The sequence below is a fragment of the Octopus bimaculoides genome, chromosome 6 (genome assembly GCF_046866305.1).
Source record: "Octopus bimaculoides isolate indiv1 chromosome 6, ASM4686630v1, whole genome shotgun sequence".
Taxonomy (NCBI): Eukaryota; Metazoa; Mollusca; class Cephalopoda; order Octopoda; family Octopodidae; genus Octopus; species Octopus bimaculoides.
In genome coordinates, this window is record NC_142933.1 from 35,038,007 (window position 1) to 35,046,170 (window position 8,164).

At 35.8% G+C, this 8,164-nt stretch overlaps 1 protein-coding gene across 1 annotated transcript in view; it reads left to right on the top strand.

Annotated features, from left to right (window-relative positions):
- The window catches only part of LOC106876881 (targeting protein for Xklp2), a 30,400-nt gene extending 26,946 nt beyond the window's left edge, over positions 1-3,454 (top strand). The window contains exon 15 of the mRNA XM_089353739.1: positions 3,164-3,454. The gene's annotated coding sequence lies outside the window, so the exon portion shown is untranslated. The remainder of the gene's footprint in view (positions 1-3,163) is intronic.
- Positions 3,455-8,164: the final 4,710 nt, after the last annotated feature.

Genomic DNA, 8,164 nt, shown 5'->3' on the forward strand with positions numbered 1-8,164 from the left:
AGTTCACTTACAGAAAAATTGTTAAATTTTTGTAATGAAAATGTTTATTTGGTAGCCGAAAGATAACTATCTTTTGACACCCCATACGTCAACGTCAGTAACTAAATTTTTTAATGCATAAGGAACATACATACATGCACATGCTTGCACACACACACAAACTCTGCTTTAAATATTAAGATATATTGTCAATATATTTATGCTTGCCCATAAAAATATTCTGATTTTGGAATTTGTATTTTATGTTTTAAGACCAGAATCTGTAATTCTTGTCTTAGATTTGTTTAGTGTGCTAAATTGTAACAGAATGTTGAGATTATATTTGTAATGGAATTTTGAGGTTGTATATATTGTAGTTATGAGATTGTTTGATGTGTATCTAACACACAGAACACTTACTAAGGTACTTTTATTCATCTATGTTGTTGATATTTGTAATCAACATCATTACTCTCTCGCCCCCACTCACTCTCCTTCACTCCACTGCTTTTGTCAGTTGCCTTTTTCAAGGCAAAATCCCTTCCCTCCTACATTGTCTATATTTCCCCAAAATTTCAAATGACCTTTTCGGAGTTATCTTCTTAGATTTTAAACATCCTTAGTAAGATAATTTTAGTTAACTGAGGTTTTTCAAGTCTTCATATGTAAGATCCTTCCATATGTGTGTTTAAGATGAAGTTCCTGAGGTATTTTCCCTCGATCATACGAGGGGGTACCCATAAGAAACCACAATTTTGCAATATTATTTTATTCACTTAGTTTTACATATTTACACTTTTATCACCTTCAGAGTATTCTCAGTTTGAAACAATGCATCAATCCAGGTGTATTTTCCACTATTTGAAGCAGTGCTGGAACTCTTGCAAAGTGATGCCTTTTAACACCTCTGTCGTTTTTTGCTTCACTTCTTCCACATCTGCAAATTCCATAGCACCAGCATTCGTCACCAGTGATGACATTCGAAAATAGTCCTTTGATAAAAAAAAAACGTCCCGATCAACTTCCAACTGCTTTTTCAGTTCATGACATGCATTCAGTCATGACTACTTTTGATCTTCCTTGAGCAAGCTAGGCACAAATTTCACTGCGACTCCTTTCATTCGCAATTCCTCACAAAATTCGTTGGGAGGAGCCCCAGCAAGCCCCAATCATATCAACAAGTTCAGTTGTTTGGTGGTGGTCCTCCAAGATCAGTTCATGAATTTTCATGTTTTCATTCGGGAGCTCAATGGGTGTCCTGAACAAGGTTGGTTTTCAAGCAACAAATTACCATTCCCAAAGCATGGAAATCATTTGTAAACCTCTGTTTTGCTCATGGCAGTGTCCTTGTAAGCTGTTCGAAGCCCATTGTTTTCTGCAGCAGAAAACAGAATTTCATGGATGCACGGTGTTCCTTTGTTTCAGCAATTGCAAAAATTGACAAACACGAGGAGCACTGTAAGGCATGAACGTGCCATGTGGCAGTATGACTTCACCCAATAACGCTGGTCAATAGACTGATGCCTAAGAGTCACATTAAGTGGCTTCTAGTGGCAGAAGCCTGAACTACAACAGGTTTATCCCACAGAGAATATTTCCAGTTACCTTTGGGTACACCTTTGTATTGTAGCTAAACTGTATTGGTATCCATCATTTGTACCATCTCTTTTTTTTTTTTTTTTTGAGGTTTGTTGGTAGGAAGGAATTTGATCTTGGGCCTCACCGAGGCGATGACTACGGACCGAGACCTTTGGAAATGGGCTGTGCGTGAGAAGACCCGGCAAGCCAAGTAAGATCGTTGCCAGTGCCCCTGGACTGGTTCTTGTGCGGGTGGCACATGAGATGCACCATTTTGAGCGTGGCCGTTGCCAGTACCGCCTGACTGGCTCCTGTAGGATTTTCGAGCGAGATCGTTGCCAGTGCCCCTGGACTGGCTTGTGCGGGTGGCACATAAAAGACACCATTTCGAGCGTGGCCGTTTTCGTGCGGGTGACACGTAAAAGCACCCACTACACTCTCTGAGTGGTTGGCGTTAGGAAGGGCATCCAGCTGTAGAAACTCTGCCAAATCAGACTGGAGCCTGGTGTTGCCATCCGGTTTCACCAGTCCTCAGTCAAATCGTCCAACCCATGCTAGCATGGAAAGCGGACGTTAAACGATGATGATGGTGCTGGTTCTTTCAAATCTGGGTTTTGGTGTAAGTTCTTTCTTTCTGTTAATAATGCTATCTTGTGCTTCTTTAGGTGTCTTGATCACTCGAATGTACTTCATATTAACAATCTTAGCTAGTTCCAATGATGCATTTTACTAGCTCTTTGTTGGTGTCTTGTGCACTCTTGCTAGTTAGTTCTTATAGAAGGTTATATGAAAACAAAAGGCTTTTCCTTCTGTTGTAACTAAAACCGGTTTAATATTTTTATTCCTAAAACAAAATATAGGTTGTGTTAACTTAGAATATAACTGGATTGTAGATGACAATACCAAATCTGATACACTACTCCAGCAATATTACTTATTCAACTCCTAGTTAGGTCTTATATGCTTGTAATTTACTATGTTGTTTTTGTATTTATATCTTCCTATATGCACATTCTCATCTATTCTCTATTATACTGATTTATGAATACTGTTCTCTATGTACTCAAGCTAATATATATGTGCTTACACACACAGATATTATATATACACACACACACACACACACACACACACACACACACATACTCCCTTCGCAAATATTGATCTAAATATGAATTTTAGCTCATTTCATTAATACATATTTATAATACACAATTCTCATGGACCTATGCACCTGCTTTGTGTGGGAGGTTCATATAATAAAATATATACATGTGATTTAACTTTATATTCTGACATCAGTAGATCATCATAACTTCTGACCTTGCTAGGTCACCCACTCCACTCCACATCACATCACATAACACATGTGAACACATAACAATAAACACTTGATTTATCCAATGCACTTATGCTCTCTATCTATCTATCTATCTCTCTCTATATATATCTGAATGATCATTGATATACTAAAGCAGATTTTCATTTTTGTAAATAAAATTTTAAAAAACTGATTCATGGCCTGTTTCCTATTTGTTGCATAAGTTTCTTTTTTTTTTCTTTTTTTTTAATGCTATGGTTCATCTTTGTTCTAATATCTTGGCAGTCTGTTGAGTTGAACTAACAACATTCTGGTATTTGATTACATCTCATTACTTTGGAATTGAAACAAAGAAGTGACCCATGTTGACTTTGGTTTTCATCCTTCAAAAGTTTAAACAAAAAAGCACCACATGAAAGTACTGGACTTGATATAATTGATTATACTCTTGAAAATGGTGTTTCAGCATGTTTACTCCAATGACTGAAACAATATTGAAATATTTTGTTTGTTTATTTACTATTCTTATAATTGTCTTGATTTTTGATTAAAAAAAGAAACAACAATTGAAATTTAGGTTTGAAGCTGTTGTCTTGATTCTTACATTAACATCAGTGGTTGGACATTCATCCATTTAACAGCTGCTTTTCCATGCTAGCACAAGTTGGACAAGGATCTATTTGGGGCAAGATTGTTCCACTGAATGTTCTTGTTGCCAATCCTTGTTTTCCAAGTAAGGAATTTATTTCACTGACACTCTTTGAAAGTGCTGACTGTCCTGTTGTCACCAAGGAATATAAATATCATTAATTTCTTTCCTTAAATTTCAGGTTTTGTTCGTATGCTAGAAACAATTATTTGTAGTGCTTTGGACAAAATGCCTTTCTGTATTTGCTCTATTTCTACGGTCTAAGTTCAAATTTCTAACTAGTTAACTTTTCCTTTCATACCTCTAGTATCAAAGACAATATCATTGGTTAATCACTTGTCTCATTTATGTTATAAGCAATTGTGTGTGTCCTTATAGTAAATTAGTTGTTAAAATGTAAAAAATCGAAACGAATACTACAAGGCATATTGTTCAACACTGGCCATATAATCAATGTCGCCTTTTATCAGTCTGCAGTTAATAATGTACCAATGAAGTGCTGGCATTGTTATCACCTTTTCTCCTGCTAAATTTCTGGCTTTATCCTTATGCTTCATTTTCAAAGTTCGAACGTTATAGAATTGATTTTGTATTTCATCTTCCTAGGATAGATTACCTTCTATCTTATTACTTATACACGTCCCAATAAGTTTCTGGTTTATGTCTGCCAGCTCGTGCAGTTGAGGTCTTCCAACCGAACTCCATGGATAAAACAACTCTTCAAGATTGCTAGATACAGTAGTCCAACCTGTTCGTCCTTCTCCAATGAGGTGAAAAACTACTAACCGAAAGCATCCTTGCAATTAAAGGAATCGAGGACGGGAGATAACTCAGGATTTTTAGAAAATATTTGCCAAGCATTTAGGCGCTAATCGTAAAGCCATCTAATAAAAGCAGTATTTATTTCAATTTCCTGAGTTTTTGCATTTATATAACCAGCGCAGTTATTTTCCGTTTTACTTATATATTGATTTTTTTTTTTCCTCCAATCTTATCAGATCTAACGAGGTCAAAATATCTTCAAGGTCAACTGGTGAAAGTAGTGGGCTAGATACGCTCATAAATGCATTGGGAAATACTGATTAGTTGATATGTGACGTTGCTTATTTTTAGATTTTAAACAATTTTTTCTCATTTTTCCAATTAATTGAGCTTTTCAACTTGTAGGCCTGTGACAGTCTACTGTATGTGTATTTAATATGCAGAACACTCCTCTTTCAATATCAGCTGCAGACTTCCTCCTGGGACTATGATACAAAACCTGTTTAGAGTTTATATTTAAAATTCTTTATAACAATTAAGCTTCTGCAATTCTGATCAACATTATCAGACCAAGTGGAGATTGCCAGCATTTTTCTTTCTCATTTTAAGCAATTTGTCTAAAACATAGTACTTTTATAAGATTATGTTACGGTATGACCTACTGTTCAATAAGATATAAGCAGTGTTAAATGCACACGTTAGAATGTATTATTAGACATGTGTGGTTAAGTGGTTGGCTTTGCAACTATGTGGTTTGGGGGTTATTTTCACTACACAGTATCTTGGGCAAATTGTATTTATAGCTCAGGACCGACCAATTCTTCATTTGATTGGTAGAAAACTGAGGTAAGAGGGAGTGTGTGTGTGTGTGTGTGCATGAATGTTATTTTGTTTAATGCTGTTTAATCAAAATGATAGTGAAGTTTACATTCTAGTTGATATTACTACTAGTTTCTCTGATCTTTCAAAGACCTCTAAAATAATAATCCTTCCTACTATAGGCACACAAGGCATGCAGTTTTGAAAGAGTTGTGATAGTCAATTTCATCTCCACAAGTGATCAAATGTTGTGTATTTGATCAATCTTGAAAGGCAAAATGGACCTCAGCAGAATTTGAACTCAGAACATTAAGCCAGGAGTGCTGCTAAGCATTTTGTTTGGTGTGCTAACAATACTACCTTGAATTCATCTCCTTTGTCTTATTTCTGTCTTTGCTGATTTCCATGATACCACCCAGCTGTGATTTTCAATATTCGCAACAAACACTTTCAATTGGCTAAAATTAGATGACATAAAATGCTCCTAACTTCTTTATCAATTTATAAGAAAGAAAACAAATGCAATATTCATCACCAACATGCAAAACAAGTTTAGAACTGCATTTAAAAAATTTTTTAAAAACTAATTTGGAAAACTTCAAGGTCCAAAGGATACTTTATTTTACTGATACCAATAGTATGAAAGGCATTGAACTCAATGAAAGATGGTTTGCTTTCCACCCTTTCAGCATCTATAAAATGAAATACCAGTCAAGTACTGGTGCCAATGTAATTGACTATCTTCTTCCAATAATAATAATCCTTTCTCCTCTGGGCACAAGGCCTGAAATTTGGAAATTTGACCTCAGTTTTCATCTGCTGCATGTTTTATTTTTCCTTTAACAGATAAAAGATTAAGTCAAACTTGGCAGCATTTGAAGAAACACTGCTATGTGTTTTGTTCAGAATACTAGCAATTCTGCCAGCCTGCCCTGCTTGAATAATAACTAGTGGGACTTATGAATATTTCACAGAATTAATGGTAAATTTATTGGATTGTTTCTGAAGACTTTATCAAAAAAAAACTGCAAGTGTAGCTTGTGTTGTCTGTATCTAAAGATAGTCACTCATCTACTAGTCGTTGAAAAGTGAAGGAAATTGGAATACAATGATTGATTACTCCACTCTATATACTTTATGCACAATTTTATAGACTTAATACACAACACTTTCTCACTCTTCACCTTGCTCCCTTTTTCGTTTGCTTTTAGCTGTTCCATTCAACTGATCACATGAAAGTGTTACAGACAGGCTAAGTAATGGAGGAAAAAAAAAAATTACACACGTCACTCACAACAATCTCTCCTTCTCCGCCTCACCTGATTGTGTAGAAGCATCACACACACAGGCTAAGTGACAGAAACCAGCAAAATTATTATGAGATCCTTTCTTCTATAGGCACAAAGCCTGAAATTTTGGTGTAAGGCTGGTTGATCAACACCAATGTTCATCTGATACTTATTTTGTTGGCCCAAAAGTTGAAAGATAAAGTCTAATAATGATGATTTCAAATTTTGGCACACTGTCAATAATTTCAGGAGAGGAGGCAAGTTGATTATATCGACGTCCCCTACACCCTGCAGTGCTCAACTGGTACTTATTTTATTGATCCCAAAAGAGATAAAAAGTCAACCTCTGCAGCATTTGAACTCATAATGTGAAGGCAGATGAAATGCTGGTAAGCTTTTTGTCCAGGGTGTTGACAATTCAGCCAGCTTATTCCCCTAGAATAATAGTAATCCTTTGGTGGCAGCTCATCAAGTCTATCCTGAAGGGATAAGACAAAATTGGCCTGTGCTACTACTCATTGGTAAAAGAGAGAACAAGAAGCAGCAATGGTGGCCAGAAGTGCATAAATAGTATACAGGATTAAAAAAAAATTAGACAAAGCCATAAACAGGTAAAAGTAGATAGGCATGTCAGTGGTAATGTTGATCAAAGTCGGGAAGCCTGGCATTTTGAAAAATACAGTCAACCTTATGAGCTAACACTCAACATGGATAGTTTAATCCATGCCTCAACAATTCTGGGTGTGAAAAAATTCTGCATGTCATGCACATATAAGTTTGTTTCCTATCTACATGGTTCAACATTCAGTCCCAGTGCATGGCTCCTTTAACAAGTGTCTTCTACTGTAGCCTCAGGCCAGTCAGACTTGTGAATGAATTTGATTGACAGAAACTGAAAGAAGCTTGTCATATATATATATTACAGGGTACATTAGAATTTAGGCACATCACGTTGGATGCCAGAAATGGATAGGTACAATGACATAGGGTTCACAGTGAAGTAAAACAATCAGGAAGTTGTGTTAGTAGGTATGTATGTACCAAATCCAATTTAAAATGTAGCTCTGATCCAGGCTGGTTCTAATTGGGACATAGGTATAAAAAGAGCACAAATAGAGTTCTAAATTTACGACAGCTATTTCAGGAGAATTTTGAGGTATGCATAGATTACACCTTCGTAGCATATAATCTGCCTTTTTAAATGGTATAAACAGGTGAGATGCTGCCTTGATGATGAAGATGAATTCAGCCAACATTATCTAATAATGTAGGTTGGATTCATGATCATCAAAATCTTATACCTATTTAAAATGTATGCTATAAATATATCAATCAACCAAAACAGATGTCATAAGTTTTAAACCTCATTTGTGTTCCTTTATATATATGTAGTGGCGATCGCTAGACCACAGTGTTAGTTTGTTTACGTCCTGTAACTTAGTGGGTCGGTAAAAAAAAAATCAACAGAACAAGTACCGAGCTTTAAAAATAAGTCCTGAAATCGATTTGTTCGACTAAAACTCTTCAAGGTGGTGCTCCAGCATGGCTACAGTCCAATAACTGAAACAAGTAAAAGATGAAAGATAGATATATTAGATTGAAAAAAGGCGGCCAAAGTTGTCGAAAAGATAGTGGATAATAAAATAAGAGTAACTCGATTGACAGTTCTCCGAGAGACTTCTTGATTTGAACAAGAGTCAGTAATGATTCAAAATATATAATTAGGGTTTCTATTTTGCAGTAGTATAGGGTTTAGGTTATAAGGGG